The sequence below is a fragment of the Corvus brachyrhynchos genome, unplaced genomic scaffold (genome assembly GCF_000691975.1).
Source record: "Corvus brachyrhynchos isolate BGI_N302 unplaced genomic scaffold, ASM69197v1 scaffold147, whole genome shotgun sequence".
In the NCBI taxonomy this organism is placed as follows: Eukaryota; Metazoa; Chordata; class Aves; order Passeriformes; family Corvidae; genus Corvus; species Corvus brachyrhynchos.
In genome coordinates, this window is record NW_008239105.1 from 1,386,834 (window position 1) to 1,405,119 (window position 18,286).

Below are 18,286 nucleotides of genomic sequence, written 5' to 3' on the forward strand. Positions count from 1 at the left end.
GGTCATGTGGGTATTGCTGGCCAAGCATCAGTAGTTTATTTACTGCTTGATTACAAGTGGAATTGTAAATGGAATGAAATAAGATGGATATGGAGGATTACCAACTAACTGCTGTTGGCATACAACCACATGCTTAAAGATGTCTTCATTCATTAACAGACTCTTTTAGCTTGCCAAGGTTGGAAATGAAATGCAGGTCACAGCTTGTACATTTATCACTGTAAGGAAAGCCTCCTGCCAGTACTGGTTAGGCAAAGTGTACTTGCAGCCATTAGTAGTCCGGTCTGATTACTGGGTTCAATCTGTTACTAACGGCAACCAGTGCCACTGCCAATGCAGTGACAGCATTGTTTCCATCTGTGCCCACAGGAGAAATTTTAAATCTTAGAGTTTAAAATTCTGAAACAACCTTACAGACACAATTAATTAATTTTCTTAGGGATTTTTTAAAGCTGGTGTATCTGCAACCAGCAAACTGACCCCTACCTTCTGCAGAAGCCAAATAGCAATCTGCCAGTATCACCTCAATTATAACTCTACTATGACTTGATATCTCAGGTCTGTGCTCTTAAACTACCTGCAGGTCTCCTTCCCAGCACTGCAGTAAATGCCTGTGCAGCTTCTCCTTCTGAGAGAGAGCTGGTGAGTGCTTGTCAACAAAGCTAAAAGGAGAATTGCTTGAGGGAGTTAATACAGGAGAAAAGGGAGACAGGGGTATGTGGGGGAAGGGAAGGCAGTAGGGAAAAGCAGCAGGATGTAGGGGGTAATGGTGGAAGATTGCTGGTTGGTCCTGGAAAAAATTTTTGGACAATATTTATGAAAATAAAGCAATTGCATACAGCCTTATGTTTATTTTTGCTGCTGCATTATGTCTTGTACAACAAATTTTGATCACATGTCATGCTGAGCATTATATCAGCTTTGCTAACTCAAACTCTTTATAAAATTTCTCTCTGTAATAGTAATACTTCTCCTTTGCTGAATAATTGCTTTAAGTCTGAAAATCTGCATTAGAAAGTGGGTGTATCTAAGTATTTTCTTGTGTTTTAAATGTAAGTGTATGATGCAGTAGAACTTTTTAATCTGAGCAGCCTTTTTGTAGTTTACCTTGGAGGTCAGGAGTAAGAGGTAAACAGGCAGTTGATTGTTTCAAGTATAGGCATAATAGTACAAGAAGGTAAGAAGAAGGTGCCAGCTCTGTTTCAGTTCTTAACAAACTAAAATATGCCTACCTTTTGAGCAGATGTATTTTTAAAAAGATCTGTTTTTCTTCTTTGTCTTGAATAGGCCATGGTAAATTTACAACTGGAATTCATCCTCATCAAAGTTTTATTACACTATAGAAGAAACAGCCAGGACAGTCTAAGATATGACTGACTCTTGTCTGCCTCTACTGTAATTTATTGATCTTCCAGCAGAACTGGAGTAAGAAATTCATAGCTGATATACCACCAGTTTCTTAAGAGAAAACCTGCTAGCAACAGCATGTGTCACACTAGCCTGGCCTGGCTGACTTGGAGATGGAACAGGCCAGCTGGGATGGATGGGCTTCCTGGCAAACTCCAGAAGAAGCAAGATGCCAGGCTGGTTCTAAAGTGGCATTTCTGCCCCAAGCATCCCACACGAAATTGAGCATAGAGAGCTCTCGTTGGTACCTTTGTTCCACAAGCAAGGCCAGTTTAGAAAGGCTTTTCCATTCTCCAAAAGGAAAATAAAGAAATATTTTGTTCTCCCAGGGAGTATGTGAGGATGGTCACATGTGTTAGAGCATCTCTGTAACTGGATGATGACCTTTTCACTACTGGAGAGTACAAAAAGAGTGGCAGTACCCCTGTGCAAATTAAAATGAGACCTTATGTTGAGAGACTAAAAAGCCAATCTCAGTATAGGAAAAAAAGTGCTTTCCACAATGGCATGGAGAATGAAGCTGATTGAAAGAAAAAGCAAACAAGAAGATAGAGGGCAAGGCAAGACACTCAGGGTGAAAAGTCAAGAGCATAAAACTGAAACAGAAGAAAACAAAATCAAGAATAACTATTGTGAGAAACAAGATATTTTCAGAGCTCTGACTATACAAGATGGTAAGTGTTTAATAAAGTAAATCTACAAAAATAGAAAGGATTGCATGCATGTATTTTTTGTTCTTGAACATCTTTCTCAATCTCTGAGCAATATCTGATAAATTGTGCAGTTTGTTAAAAAGAAAAAGAGAACCAAAACCCCCACAAAACCAAACAACTGAATAACAATGACTTGTATCAAACAGTTTTGACCTCAACCTGTTTTGAAGTCTGACCATATGCCTTTATGCAAATTTCCTAAATAGCTAATAAACTGAAGCAAAGGCCAAAAGCCTTTGACATACAGGTTTAAAATATCTGAGTACTGGGTTCATTGAAAGGAAAACCATTGAACCAAAGCTTGAATTCCTGTTTTAACCAAATTATTCCAAGATTTGTCAGTTACTGCTGTGCACATTCTGTTACTGTGGTAGTAGTTTAGCAAAAGTCCCTTCTCCAAAACTGAAATTCAGTGTCCTTGACTGGAACTGAGAGAAAAATGGGCAGAAAAAAAGTGATCGTTATCTTCCAGGGTCTAGAGAATAGTAGGAGAAACTCACATAAAACAAGGACTCATCTCTGGAGGTGAGGGTACGATTAATATATTTCAAGATATTAAAGGCCAGAGGGATGTTTTGAACAAATAAGCATAATTTAATTCTTAATGAATTATCAAAAAAAAAAAAAAAAGAACCTCCCAAATGACTAGGAGCGAAAATTGAGTTACTACAATCTAATTTTAGCTTAATTCTGTTGAAAGCACTCTTAATATTTAAAAAATGAAATGAAATAGTGTTAATTGTGTGATTTTGAAGAGTGTAATAATTAAGCTGCACTAAACAGGAAAACAGGTGAAGGAGCTCAGGTATATTACAATAGACCAAGGTTTAGACTATCTAAAATTGATGTTATGTGGGAAATAACTGAGCAGTCACTCTTTCATTTCTATGGAGATCTGCTAAGACTGAGACAGCAGCAATGTTTGGAGAAGTTAGAAGACAAAAGGGAAAACTCTGAATCCTGAGATGGTTATAGAGCAATAGATTAGACAAAATGCATTTCTCAAGGTAAAACAAATATTGAAATAAGGACACTTTACAGATTCTTTCTTATTCTGTCCCGAAGTCAGCTCCATGTGCTGTAGTTTTAATGAAAGTACATTGGAGAGAAAGAACAGAGGCAAGTTTTTGATTTGATTATACTTGCAGTTTAAAACAAGGACATGAAATCATCCAAGTTAGGAGAAAAAAGACACAGATGAAAAGATGATGAGAAACAAATGCTAAGGAAAGAAGGGGCAGGGAGGAAGAGGAGAAGAAGGGAGGGGAAGGGGGGAGCAGATTAATATATCACAGAATCATAGAATGGCTTGGGTTGGAAGGGACCTTAAAGATCATCTCATTCCAGCCCCCACTGCTGTCTTATCTAGTTTATGATGTGCTGAATCTTACCTTAAATATGCACTTTTAAAAATTATTTCATACTCATATGGCAAGTTAAACAGACCAGTTGAAATACAGCCACACCCATCACATGAATATTGCTCTCTGTCCCTGTATTGCCTGCTGATATGAAAATGTTTCAAGAAGGTAAATTGAATTTTCTTCTGAAAGTATATGGTATATATTCAGAAAGAAGTATATAATACTAGTACTAAAGATGCTGTCATAAAGACCGGAAAAAAGTTGTCAACTCTCTATGGCAGTAGCATTAGGAGTTAATTCTCTCAGCAATACGCCATGTCATGCTCTCATCTGAAAGTAGATACAATGACTATGACTCAGTTAAACATTACTCAAAATTCAGTCAGTAGAAAGGATATTTCATATTAATTTGAAACTTTTTTTATTTTCCCTCCTCCTCCAATAGCAATGGATTAACATTTTCCTTATTGTCAAAATAACCAAGATAAAAAAAGAAAAACAAAACAGTGTTCTGAATTAGCATAATAGTAACTTTGACACATCTATTGATAGATGCAGAAATCAAAAAATTAAGAAGTTAATAAGGAAAAAAAATCTAACCCCCCATGCCACATCTTTCAAATCACAAATATACTCAAAATTTAAAGAGGGTTAAAGTAGAAACATAAGCTCGGCTATATTCAAATTAATTTGAAAGCATGAAATAATCACTGTTGAAAATTATGCTATTAAAAAAATTCAATTAAGATTCATGACTCACTTCAGTTTTGATTTTATCCCTTCTGCTCTAGAAAGTTGCGAACTGCATATCAAGAGTTCGGTTGGGTTTGGGAAGCAATGACGAACATTCATTTCAAGACATTTCTTTTGGATTCAGGCAGTACTGACTGTGTGAAAAAGGGATAAAGATACCTCATTGAATTTCCTACATATTGCAACATCATTGCATCTGACCTGGTTTTCTTCATTAAAGAATGTTTTGATGTTTGTGATTTGGTTTACAATGTTTTGAGAAGGAAATGTTATCAATTATTTTCAGGAACATAACATTTTGGGATTTTACATTTATGATGCATTTTTAGTAACATATTTATTTTGAAAGCAGCAGCAGCAACAGCAGTATGTTTCTTTCTCATTTTACTGCATTTTCTACTATTACCAATAGTAGAAAATCCAGAACTGTTGAACTTCTGCACTGACATCTGCACAAACTGCTCAGCAGTGCAGGAGTGAAACATGCTGCTATATCCATTCTTCTCATTTTAGAAGTCATGGTATTTCTGTTGCTTTTATGGCACACTCTCATGATCAGCTGATCTCATGAGAAACCTCACACCATGGAACCTTCACCTAGACCTGATCTGACTTATGTCAGCATTATGCCAGTGTCAAGGACGATGACTCTGCCCCACCTCCCCAAGTATTGAAGGAAAATAAGTTTTCTGTATGGGGCTTGTATTTTTATAGATGAGTATCTGCATCTGTAGGTAGAAGGACAAGAAAGGAAGCAAAACAAAGACTGATATAAAAGTAAAACGAATTTTAGTGCTTAAGGCAGCCTTAGTACCTTGAACAAAACACTCTGACAGATGTGAGAAAACTCCGAGACAATCCCAGTCAAATGCTAGATGACCTCTATATATACTCAAGTTACCTTGGAGTTAATCAGGATGATGACATAACCCAGACAAATTATTTAGGCTCCATTACAGATGACAGAGGAAGATTTGTACTTAGGCACAGCATTTCATCTTGCCTATATTAGAGCACAGAAAAATGTGGTCACAGCAGCAGTGAAGCAGAGGAGGAGGATACAATCTTAACAGGAAAGTGAGACGATCAGCCACAGGAAGAATGCACAGAAAATTGCTGCATTATGATAATGGTGTTTTATTGATTTCACAGCATCCTGCAAAGGAATTGTAGCAAGATTTTTAGGAGAAAGCTTTATATGTGTTGCCCCTCCAACATAAATTTTATTATTACTTTTGAAAGGTAACCTCACATGAAGTAGCAAACACTGTCTTTGCATAATTCTGAGCATTATAGGAATACAAAATGTGGTGTAAAATTAATTTAGGTGTAACGAAATCACTGAAGAAACTCTCTCTTGTGGTCTATCAGGACAACTCCAGAGCTGCCAGTTGGCTTATAGAGGCAATTTAGCCTGACTGCTTCAGTTTATCACTATTAATGTATAAAAAGCACTGTTTGTGGTACGGATTAGTTGTTGTCTCATCTCACCTCATGTTCTGAATAATAAATGTTTATGCATGTTGCCTTCAATATGATTTGTCATATAAATGCTATATAATTTAGTTATTAAGATAAGATACTATGTGACAATATTTATGTAGCAGTATCCTCCCAATCACTCAACTGCTTCTAAATGCTAAGGGCCAATTAGATGATTTTTGCCTCTGAGATCTGGTAATCATTTGTAGACAGATATTAAATGATTCATAAAAACACATTCAACTATTTTCTCTCATGAAATAAATAGTTTTCCTTTGCTTTTTTATCTTTTTTCTTTTTTCTTTTTAATGAATGCAGTGGATAATCAAAGCTCAAGAAGTTTAGAGCACCCAACATTTGAATTGCACTACACATCACTTCAAAACTATAAGCACTTAATTTATAGTGCACTTTTTAAATTAATTGCAAGTCCTACCACCAACATCATATTATTCTCTATGAGGAGATTTTACTATCCAGCTGCTTTGTTCTTTGTACCACCTCAGCATTTTGGCCTACCAAAAGCCAGCTCATCACCTTGCAACACAGTTTCTATGGCAAATGTCTTCTGTTGACAACATCTAGTGCTACACAGTGTAGCACTTCCATAAAAGCTCCCTAAGTTTGTTCCTTTCCTTGGGGCCTGCAACACAGCATTCCCAAAGCAGGAGTAGGGCTTGTAGCTGAAGAGTGGTTCTCAGCACCACTCATGAACTCCATGATCTGTTACAAAGGCTTTCCTCCCACATTTACCTGTTGGTTTGTTGGTCTACAAAATTTAACTGAAGTTAGTGAGTTCCCATTTAATTTATATAAAAGGATAAAAAAAGTCATTTTAACAAAACCTGAACTGACTGCAAGTTTATGAATTGCATCCAGCATAATCCAAGGCAGAGATTCAACCTTGAAGTATTATACCCAGTTAGGTTTGAGGCAGAGTTGGAAATAAATTGGCAGAAAATGTGCATAAATCTGCTACAGTACTTGCTTTGAAGTCTGTATTTACTACAAGCTCATGGGCTAATTACATTATCATAGTTTTGCATTGGCTTATATGATATATAAGCCAGCACAGTAATTTATAGCTTTGCTGCTAAACCAGTGCAGAGGCATCTTGTCAGGCTAGCGGGGTACCCCAGAGAGGCAACTTTTTTTTGCTTTAGAGAACAGTACAGCAACAGCATGAAATTTCTAACAAAATAAACCAGCAGGTCTAGTGCCAGATGCTCATGAGCTGAGTTTGTGGCTGGGGTTACCTTCAGTGAAGAGCAGACGTGGTCTGACTGTGAGGCAGCCCTGGAGTCTGCCCAATGTCTTGCCAGACCTCCCACCAGCTCCTCAGCACAGCATGTGACATATGCTGCTTTCCCACCAGCGATCACAAGGTAACTCCTTGGTTCGGAGTGAGACAGCCACGAGCCACTGAACTTCTGCAGCTCTTTGGATATGTCATATCACGAAGTGCATGTAGTGCCTGATGGTTAATTATGTCTACAAAACACAACACAGCATTTAATGAGCCAGGGCAAAGACCCCTTTCCCTTTCAAAATGACTAATTTTTGAGAGTCTTTTCTCCTTTTCATATGATCAGAAGGAATTAAAATATATTACCAAGGCATTATGGCATCATAAAAGAGAATTATGTGGTGGATGTGAACAAGGCTATTCTGGTTGTTTTGAGTTTTGGGTGTGGTTTGTTTGGGTTTTTTTCAAACTTATGCTGCTTCAAGCATCAAGCAACAATGGAGTACAAGTTAAAAATACAAGAAATTCTGTCAGGTATAAGATTTTTGTATTGTTGATATTCATTTTTTATCAGGTAGATATTTTTCAATCAATAGATTCATATACATACATGTACAAATGAAGTATATGTATATATGTATACGTATGACTATTGTCCCAGTTTAAATAATTTTCCATTTGCTATATTTTGCTTTTCTCTTCCTCCAGAAGTGACTTAGGAAAAAAAATACAGTGCATAGTACCCTTGTCCTGCTTAATTTACATAAGATTTCTTTTAATATTATACATTCACTTTTCCAACTCAGACATATTTATTATATTTGGGTATTTCTATACGTACAAAAATCTGTCTTTCAGTGTCATCATATGGCTTGCTGCTTCCTAATGATATAGAGTTAACTGCAGGGAAACTTTCCCTAGTTTAAAAAACAAAGGAAAGAAGGAAAAAAAAAACCAAAAAACCCAGGTTATTTCTTGCAAATATAAACATATCATATTTTATTTTTAATTTGCATCAAAACCCACAGAGAAACTGGAGGTGAATTTAGGCCCTCACCGGCTTTTTTGCACATTTTTGCTGGTGCATTTAACTTCCTCTGTTTAGCCCCAGCTATTTGCAATGCCTCCCACACTCGTTGGAGCAGGCATCCTGTTAACTAACTTCTTGTTTAAATGAAGGGCTATGCTGACAATTAAATGTAGGATTGTGCATGCTTCAGTGCTGTGCCTTATTATAATCAATGTGAGTAGAAGCAGAGTGCTGAAATTATGGGTTTTAGTCTGCATCTGCATGGCATTATTATGCTTATCAAGGTGAAAATGTCAATGCTGAAGAATGTAATTGTGTACCTTAAGCTGCAGCAATAGTTAAACTGAACTTCTGCCCCGACTATTAATGCATCAGTGTTACTCTTAAGAGGCACTGTGAGTCTTTATGTAGGCAGAGCTTTCAATTCTTGAATTTATTTCCTTCCTTTCTGTTTTTATAAGACTTTCAGACATGAGTTTTTTCTGTTTTGGTACTACTTCAATATAGATTTTCTGGTGCAGTTTTTCCTTTTTAACAAAGTCCAGGAGCAGAAAGCACAGCGTAGGTTTGTGCACAGCTCTGCTGCCCTCCAGGAGGTCAAGTGTGAAATGAGTTGAGAGACACATTGACAGCCCATGCACGAGCCGAAGCTACTCAAGCTAGTTATCAGTAATTCGGATCTGTGGCTCTAGTCTGGGCTCTTATTATATCAAATCAAACCAAATAATCAAATAATTCAGTGAATTATCTATGTTTACTAGATTATAATTTTGATCTGAGCGTTGTCTCATACCAATTATGCATGTTTTATTTGTTGATTTTAATGTTTAGTCATCTTGAATATTTTGTTATTCATTTACATTGAAAACCAAATGCAATTGTCTTAATACAATATATTACTCTGTTGGGTTTCATATACTTGCATTTCTTATAAGTCAGTCACTTGTAAGTTATCTGTAGATAGGGGTATATCACTTCTCTTTACAGAAAGACAGGGGGAATATCGCTTCTCTTTACACAAAGACAGGGGGAATGTTTTCCCCTCCAGTCACAGCGATTCTCTTGAGCTGCTTAAACTGTGCTGAACCCATAAAATTGGCTCAACACATATGCCAAAATACATCCCCACAGCCGCACATTAGTTAGTATTTTCCAAATTATAATATTGAAAATTCTGTTAGTTCTCCTTTTCTTTCTTTCTTTCTTTTCTCCCTTCCCTCCATGATTTCCCTGTACAACAGATTTGGCAGGAAGACAGAGCAGATATGCTAATATAATAAACAAATTTTTTTTTGACATAACTTCAATCTGTTTCAATTTCTTCAAAAAAAAAAAAGAAATTGCACAGGCTTCAGGATTTTATGAGTCATTATTTTAAACTGATTTATTTTGTTCTAAAATGCTATTTTTCTACTCTCAATCTGATTTTTGCCATGAAGAGAAATAGAACAGACATTCAAGGATCTGAGGATTATATACATGATTAAAGTTTGCTTTTCTACTCCTTTGTGTAAAAGGAAGAAAATAGCCAGAAAATACTTGTATTTAGGAATTATTTGGTAATTTCCTTAAAGATAAAATTAATCTTAGCAACATAGAGAGAAGATTTCACTTCTTTTGTTGAAACACTTGGTATAACCTAATAGAAAGAGCAGCCCCCTTGTGCTTTTGAGCAGCTCTAAGGAACTCAGTGCAGAGGTGAAGAAGGGCTGTGGCTGCACATTAAGCAGAGGCAGAGACTGGGAAGATTAATGCTTCTAGATTTACTCCTATATCATTTGTGGAAGTGAAGAAGTTACTCATACCACTCAAAATAAGTAAGAAAAGTTATTTTGCCTTTGGAGCACTGAACCTTGGCATGCTTTCCAGCTGCCAAGCACCAGATTTCTGCTCATCCTTGTATGTGGACTACTGGGATCTGGACTTACAGAAATTACAGGTAATGGCATACTTATGCTGCAGGGAGAAGACAAGGTATAAGGCTAAGAGGGTCACATTTCTATTAAATGCTAAATAGCATTAAAAGTGATAAAAATATATTCACTGCCATTTACCAAAAGAAGTGTATTTACTTCTACCGGACTGGGAAAAGAAAGGGACTGGGTTGCTTGGAGCAGTAGTGGATCTGTCTGAGAATCAGAGATTTCTTAGTAATAAATATAAAAGTTGCAGATGTCGAGTTTGTTTCTAATCTTGCTTGCATCAATATAAATCTAGAAAAGCTCCTTGAAACCAATGAAGTAAAACTAATACAAATCAGTATTTTAAAATGAGACAGTCAGCCACTTTTTACACATTACTGTCAGAGCTGTATATCTCCACCGATTTTATTAGAATTGTATATCAACATCAGACTTTTAAATCATTCTACAAACAAACTTCCTGTTGCAATGACAGGTAAGCTCTTTCTATTGCATACATTGAAATATATGTGAGAGGCCATTATCAATTCTGAAGTTGGAACAGAGTCTGCATTTCTGACTTTTTCTCCCTTACTCCCCATGTGGAGTTCTCTATGCAGGCCAATATTCCTGTACAAGCAGAACTTTTAAGGAATCTCCGGGAGCAATAAGCCCTTTGAGAGAGAATCCCAGACTGATTCAGTCTGGAAGCAACCTCTGGAGACCACCTAGCCCACTCCCCTCCCCACTGACACATGATCACCAAGTGGCTTTTGAACACCTCCAAGGATAGAGACTCTGCCACCTCTCCCTGCTGGCCCAGCGCAGAGTAAAGAAGGGCAATGTCATGTAGCTGGAGAGAGAGTTTGTGCTGTTTGTGCCTGCAAGTTGAGTGGGAAGGAGGGGAGACAGGGGAATAGGCTGTGACTTGACTGCTTTGAAGCTCCTATCAAGTGCAAATAAGGCTCACACTAAATAAGTCCCTGCTAGGGAGCTGTATATTTTTATTTGTAGTGTTTAGCTTGCAACCAAAAATCTGTTTTGGTTCAATTCTTGCAGCATTCAGAAAAGCGTTGAAATGACAATTTACTTCTGGTTCAAGCAAAACAATGGTCTGCACGATTATCAGTTCAGCTTCATGGTTTGATTACAGAAAGCTTTGATTTTAAAACAGTGAGTTTAACTCTGTTGAAGCATCAGACCTCATAATTTTTTATCTAAACCTGACATTTTCCTCATGCATATAACCCCTTTTTGCCCTTCCTCTTTCTCTCTTGCTAATAAACTGCTGACAAGCCATGTTTGATTGCCTTGTGAAGGCAAGAAGATCAAATACATACTGAATATTAACAAAAAAGAAAGAATATCCTCAGGGAGAAAAAAATGCTACAGAACATGCGTTCACTTGTTCTGCTGGAAAGAGTTGTCAGGCACAGTGAAAAACCAGTTCAGAGGCGTCCTGCCACGGTGAGGGAGCAGGATTCTCGGCATCCACACAGGGGCTCTTTAGGGAGTGCTCTGCTCACCCCTTTCAGTCCTGGGCTGGGCTGAGGGAGGCAGGAAGGAAAGGAGGAGTGCTGCTCCCAACCACTGACCTCACAGCTATTCTGTCTTTTCTCACAAGTGGAGGGTAAAAATTCCTGCTCAAGACTGAAAAACAAGGCCCTTCTTCCCCAGCAGCACTGTGTCTGTTTTGTGCGTTTATTTTTTTTTCCCTAGTTTTGAGTTTGTTTTTTTTTTGTTTGTTTGATTGTAACATTTTTTTCCCCTAGTTAGTTCTACTCTATGGAGAGTGAAACAACCCAGGATTTATCTTTAGCCCTCCGGAATCAGGGCCACATGAGTGATTGCTGGGAAAGCAGTAAGGGACTTACTTGGCTTACAAGTTTAGCACAACCAGTGATTCCCACAGATTACAGAATCATAGAATCTCCTGAGTAGTAAGGGACACACAAGGATCATCAAGTCCAACTCCTGCCCCAACACAGGACATCCCAAGAACCACACCATTGTCCTGAGGGTGTTGTCCAAACATTTCTTCCACTTCCCTGGGGAGCCTATTCTAGTGCTCAGCCACCCTCTGGGTGAAGAACCTTTTCCTACTATCCAACCTAAACCTCCCCTAACACAACTTCATGCTGTTTTCTTGAGTCCTGCCACTGACCAGCACAGAGAATGCCTGTGTGGCCGCTTGCTATTTCCAGTGCTGTACTGGGTGGTCTTAGAGAGCCAGGGAATAAAGGGTGGCTCACATCTTAGCACCTTTGACATGTTGAAATGTTACACGAAAGCTCACATCGCAGTTTAAGAACCAATTTAGTAGCAGCAATTTTGCCTTGAAATTATGCTTAAATATTTCTTTGTGCAGATTCTATAAACATGTTTGCATTTACTGTTCTACACAACTACATATAGAAAAAAAATTGTCTATACATGATCCTTAATCTGTATTTGTGAGTTTGATATTTCTCCTTAGTCTTGTCCATACCAGTTTACCTAATAAAAATATTAATTTACTGCTAGCCTCAGAGCAGGTCCTCTCCTGTCCTCATACTCCAGCCAGAACGCAGAGGTAGCACTGAATAGAAAATAAAACAAAGGAAATATAGAATAAAAGAACTAGAAAGAGATAGGAAAAAAAATGAAATTTTTTCTTGAGAATAAAACCCAAGAAAATGAGGTCAATACCTTGAATTATTTACAGAGGGCCAGTAACTCAGGTTCTTTCAGCCCACTATATAAGCAGTCTGTTTATTCTGATAAAGCAACAGCTTTTTATGTGTATCAAACAACATATTCAGAAAGCTTACAATGCAGCTATAGCCTCAAAGACAAATGTTTCTCTGGAACACTGAGGAAAAGAAACTCTACAAGTTAATGTTCATGCCTCTTTGTCTACACAGCATCTCTTGAGTAAAAACATTCTCATTTTCATCATGAGTTAAGGTACAGACATATTAAAAAAATATGTACACACACATGCACACACACACATATGGAATCTCATATTTTGGAGCTAAATAATGCAGCAATTTATTTTAATATGAATGAAACTGTGACTCATGCTTGACTTAATTTGAAAAAACAATTTCCAGCACAATGAAAGGACCGTATCTTCCTAGCTGCTGTCTTGACCTACTTGACAGGTAAATCAGGTACAGCTTTGTTCCTCCAAGGTTATCCATTCCAGGGATAGGTTTTCTGTTTGGTATGCAGGCTTGCAAAATCACCCTTTGAAGATGTGGAGTTGTCTTGCTCCCTCTAGATGTTAAGCTTCCTTTACACTGTGATGAAGTTTAGGGAAAAGAGTTCTAATCACCAAAGAAATCCTTTAAAGCATTGATGTTTTCAGCTGTTAGATCACCTTGTAACAGCAGCAATGGAGAATTAAAACTGATGTCCAGTTGTGTGTGAAACCTTGGCTCTGCACACAGGCCTCAATGTGACAATAGCAGGAAGCAAACATTGGATTCTAGCTGTTCTTGTGTCAGTCACTGTAAAAAAATTCTAGTGCTAACTTACTTTATGTTACAAACTAATCCATTACTGATGGAGGAATGCAAAGTTAGAAAACAAAATATTTTATTACTTGCAAGTTTCATATTAGAATAGAATAATCCAGACAGAAATACTCAGATATAGTAAATATTTGCAAGTTTGGATAATATGCTTGTCCTCATAATTGAAAGAATTGATCTTGCTGTGTTCACAGTTCAGAATTATCCCTCATTGTCTCATATATACAGACCCCCTTCCTTTTCAGACTGTACAGGCGAGTAGCTGGTATAAAATATGATTTCACTGCAGGTTAATTTAAAATTTATTAGAAAAGAAGGTGGGGTTTTAGGTGGAAAAAAACCCCACATTAATTCTCAATCCTCTTTTCTGGAACTATGCCTATTTGTCACATAGACTCAATAAATATGATAATAGCATTATATCATTAGCATCTTAACAGACATTCTATTTTTTTAGCAACCCTCTAATGTAGAAATCCCTAAATATGTTTAGCATAACTCGTGTCTGATCCAAGAGGAATTTTAAAATCATTTCACAAGATGTCAACTGAACAGTTTCTGTGATTTCCCAGCTCATTCAAGTTTGCTGCCATTTCTACCTCTGAAAAGCAAGTGTTACAACCTCGAGTGGAACAGTGGCCCTTCAGGCTTTCTGTGGGCACTGCAATCCACACAAGACACAAGACAGATGTTTCAGTCTGGTCAAATGTCTTATGAGCTATTGTGCTTGTTCATCAAAACACCTGTCAAGTAATGGCAGAGGAGTGTGAGCGATGATAGAACAGACCTTTCAGGTCTATTGCGCATACCAAGGGCTGTTTTAGATGTGCTCCAGCCACTCAGATTTCTTCCATTATGAGATATCAGTTGAATAAATCAAGATTATGCTCAATGGAACAACAATTAGGAATCAACAATTACTTCTATTTAAATGATAGTACTGCTGACACTTCAGCATTTCTGATCTCTGCTCATCTGGGAGATTATTCTGCCTTAATTTGGCTTACCTCCCCCGAGAGCTGGTGTCAGAGTAGAGGGACTTGTCTTCTAGTAAGCTTGCTTTGGTGATGCATGAGCATGGTTCTAGTCAGCACATACCATTATTCCATTTCCAGAGCCAGGAAACTTTGGAGCACATAAGCTATTTTACTGATGGAGTGAAAAGTCACATAGTAACCACAAATGTCAAATACGGCATCTGTTCCAGATGATTTGTATTGAAGGAAGTGTTTAACCAAATGCCATGTAAGGACAAGCACTTACTCAATTTAAGTGAAAGCCTTACAAATATTTTTAAAATACTACATGGTATGGTGAAATAATACTTTTCACTTTTTGGAGGAACTTCTAAACAATACATTTTACTCAGCTTGTCATTAAGAACTGTTTATAGTCCAAACTTCAAGAAGCCAGGCCCAAGGAGCAGCTTGCTTATGCATCAGTATAAACATCAAATAATCCATTTGAACACTCAGTGAAATAAAACAGGAGCAATTCCTAAGTCAACCACAACCAGTGACAGGTGATTCAGGAAGTGGTGTCCCACAGCTGAGCTTCTGTGACTGGCTGTGTGAGGGTGGTTTATTCCTTCACTGCTATGCAGCAACAGGATGCGTACATAGCCGCACAACAGGATTTCTGCTTCGGTTGCTCAGTTTGATCACTTTCTGAATACTGATGGATATATTGAGGACATTAATTAAGTTAATTAAGACATTTCATATGTGAATATAAATTATGCCATTGCAATACGGCAATTTTATGGCTCTGTAACATGCCGTCATTCCTAACACTGAGGTCTTATGGTGATCTTAAACTGAAATAAAGGTGAGTATCTGCTTAGAAGAGTATCTGCCTCCTTCTCTCCCTTGTCCTCAGGTCACTGGTCCATCCCTAATATTTGCCAAAACCAACAGCCAAGTTACTTCATCTTAGGCTCAGACTGATTTATTTTTCTCATGCAGACATGCAAACCAGACCCATGATCCACGTCCCCACATAATTTCACTAGCACAGCTCTGGGTGCAGAGAAGGATGAAAAAGTCAATGTAAGGAATAGAAACAGCCCTGTTATTCATCGGTCAGAGTTTCCATGATCATCCCGCTGCAGCCCAGGACACCAAAGGTGGATCTACTATCTCTAAAATTATCTGCTTTTCACTGGCAAAGAAATACAATGTTTATAGTGCAAAAAGCTTAGAATTTCATTTCAAAGTATAATTAACTAAGCAATTCACAACAACTGTTTCATTGTTCTACACTCACCACTCAGTAACTACCACTTAAAAACAAAATGGTTCTTTAATGTGAACTCCTGACAGCAAAAGTACAGGACAACTAATATATGAAATTGTCCTTGGCCTTACTGATTTCCCTGGCAAAATACATAGCGTGGGCTTAAGTGATCATGAAGGGGAGCTGCAAAAAAGCCTACACACAAAAGAGAACAAGCATAACATTGAAAACTACTGGAAAGAGCTTACAACATTCTACCATGGCTGAGACTCACCACAGGAGAGCTACTTTGCAGGTATAAAATACTTACATGCTAAAGCAAAGAGAGAAAACAACACTGCATGAAGGATAAGCAAAAGGAGGAAGATGTGAGAATATGAAAGTCAATAATAAAGAATAAAGAAAGTGTAGGAAGCAAAATGGCACATTGAGAAGCAGGGAAAAAATGGTGATGGGTTGAAACTCTGTAGTATCATGTAATGGAACAAAGATGGAGAGAAAAAGGAATTTTTAAAGACTGCAACTAAAACCAATGCATAAATTTACTTTCTATTTGAGATGCAAATGATTCCTTAGGCCTAGTTTTATTAGATGTTATTTCCTTTGTACTTTTTTTTTACTTTTTTTTTTAAATTATTTGGGATTTTTGTAATAATATTTAAATATTATTTAAATGCTTATCATGTATATGTAAAGCAACAAATAGAGATAATAGCTAAGAGCTTCTTAAATTTTCTGACATTTAACAGTGCACATAATGCAGAGGCTTTATACAATGCTGATAAATTTCCTTGACCTACTGCTGAAATCTGAATAAACATATAATTACGGGCTTTAAAATGGAGTTTTAATGTATAGTGGCACATTAGGACCTGATGTGGTAGGCTTTAAGTAGCCTGTTAGAAAATCTTTACACTTGCAGACAATTCCAGCTATAGTGGGGTCATTGAGGGTTAGTGATTTATTCCTGAAATGAATGGGAGTTTTGTCATTGATTTAACAGAATCGGTAAAGACATTTTGCTTTTTCATTTTTTAATAGTTCTTCTGGACAGCACACTGTATGAACCAAAGTCTCAATCCTATCGGAAATCTAGGTCTGGGACAGTAAAGCCAACAGTTACATGGATTTCTGTTCTCCGAAGCACTGGGAATACAGGGTGATCCATGGCCAAAGTTTCTCCACATCTTTTGCCTCAGACAAACACATGGGTGAATTCAGTGAAAGAAAATCAGAGAACATCAAATTCCTTTAGGAACAGGTACTAGCAGAAAGCATTTCCACTTTCAAGCAAGGAATCAAAGCACCTCAGTCACTTCAAACAGCCAAAGCCTGATGGCATCCACTTCCAAGCTACCCAAGGGTAGGTACATGCATGCAACACTCACTAAATAACTTTGAGCCATATATTAATTAGAGGGATCTGATATTTTGTGAATTATAAAAAGAAATTGGTTAGTTTTGGTAAATGAGTTCATTATTATTTATAACTATATACTGGGGACAAATATAATTTTAGGTCTTGTTTGTCTGACATCTTACAGACCCCTGAAATTTCAAAAAGAAATAGTAGGTAAGAATATGTTTGCACTAAACCAATGAAATTATAGTCCAATTTGTATTTTAATAGCTATCTTGTTGTTAACTTCTAAATTTTTATGATTCTGACAGATTTTATCTATAATAGCATAACATAGCATATAATTAATATACAATAAAATACGAAATTGCTACATACTATAACATAAATGCTATTCTGGGAGAATTTATTCAAATTCCGAGGTCATGATTAGATGTGCTTTGCAGACCCAAGGCAAAGGGACGTTTCCTTTTGAGAGAATATGGTCATGAAGGGGATTTATATGGAATAACAAACATGTTCACTTCCTCATTTACTTCATCGTCACTTCAGAAAGAAGCCTTACCACATAAATACAGCCGAATTTCCTACAGAAGTCACAAAAGTATGCATTAAAACATGGAGAAACAGTGGAGAATAGTAATGGATTGGAACAACAGACACCAGAATGCTAAAGTGTTTTACTGAAATAGGAGTTTTGACAGAGATGAAAGATAAAAATCTGAATTATGAATCTAAGCGCACTGACAGCCTCAGGGTGGGTTTTACCTGACCTATGTGTAAGATAAATAGGGACTGTCCCTACAGCCTCCTCTTCCAAAGTGAAGCACTTTCCTGCATGGTCTTGTTGGCAGTCAGACTTTTTGTACCCAGAGCTGAAGGGTGCCAGATTCTGGAATATGGCTTTTTCTCTTTTACAATCCATATCTTAATGATATTCTATTAATGGTATTATGTTATATTAATTATATATGACATGATACGATATTAATATGTATATTTGCGATATATATATATATATGTATTGGACTGCAACCTGCTTTGTTAAGCCCACAACAATTCTCACTACCTTCCCCTAGCTGTGGTTGAAAGAAATGATTATTTTGCCAGTTTCTGGGGAAAACTCTAATTTGTCAGAATATGCGGCTCAGATTGCATAGTAAATAAATCCAGGAAAACTACCAGGAAATCCATAATTCCATGGATTTTGCATGTTGATTTGCAAAAATAATTTTTTCTTTTTAAAATAATGTTAGATTTACTTATTTTTATCTTTT

The 18,286-nt window shown here is 37.1% G+C and overlaps 1 long non-coding RNA gene across 1 annotated transcript; it reads left to right on the top strand.

Moving 5' to 3' along the window:
* Window positions 1–481: 481 nt before the first annotated feature.
* LOC103619204 lies at window positions 482–5,935 on the top strand. Its single transcript, XR_001863690.1, has 3 exons — window positions 482–642; window positions 1,288–2,081; window positions 4,276–5,935. It is a non-coding gene; the product is annotated as an uncharacterized LOC103619204 (long non-coding RNA).
* The last annotated feature ends 12,351 nt before the right edge of the window (window positions 5,936–18,286 follow it).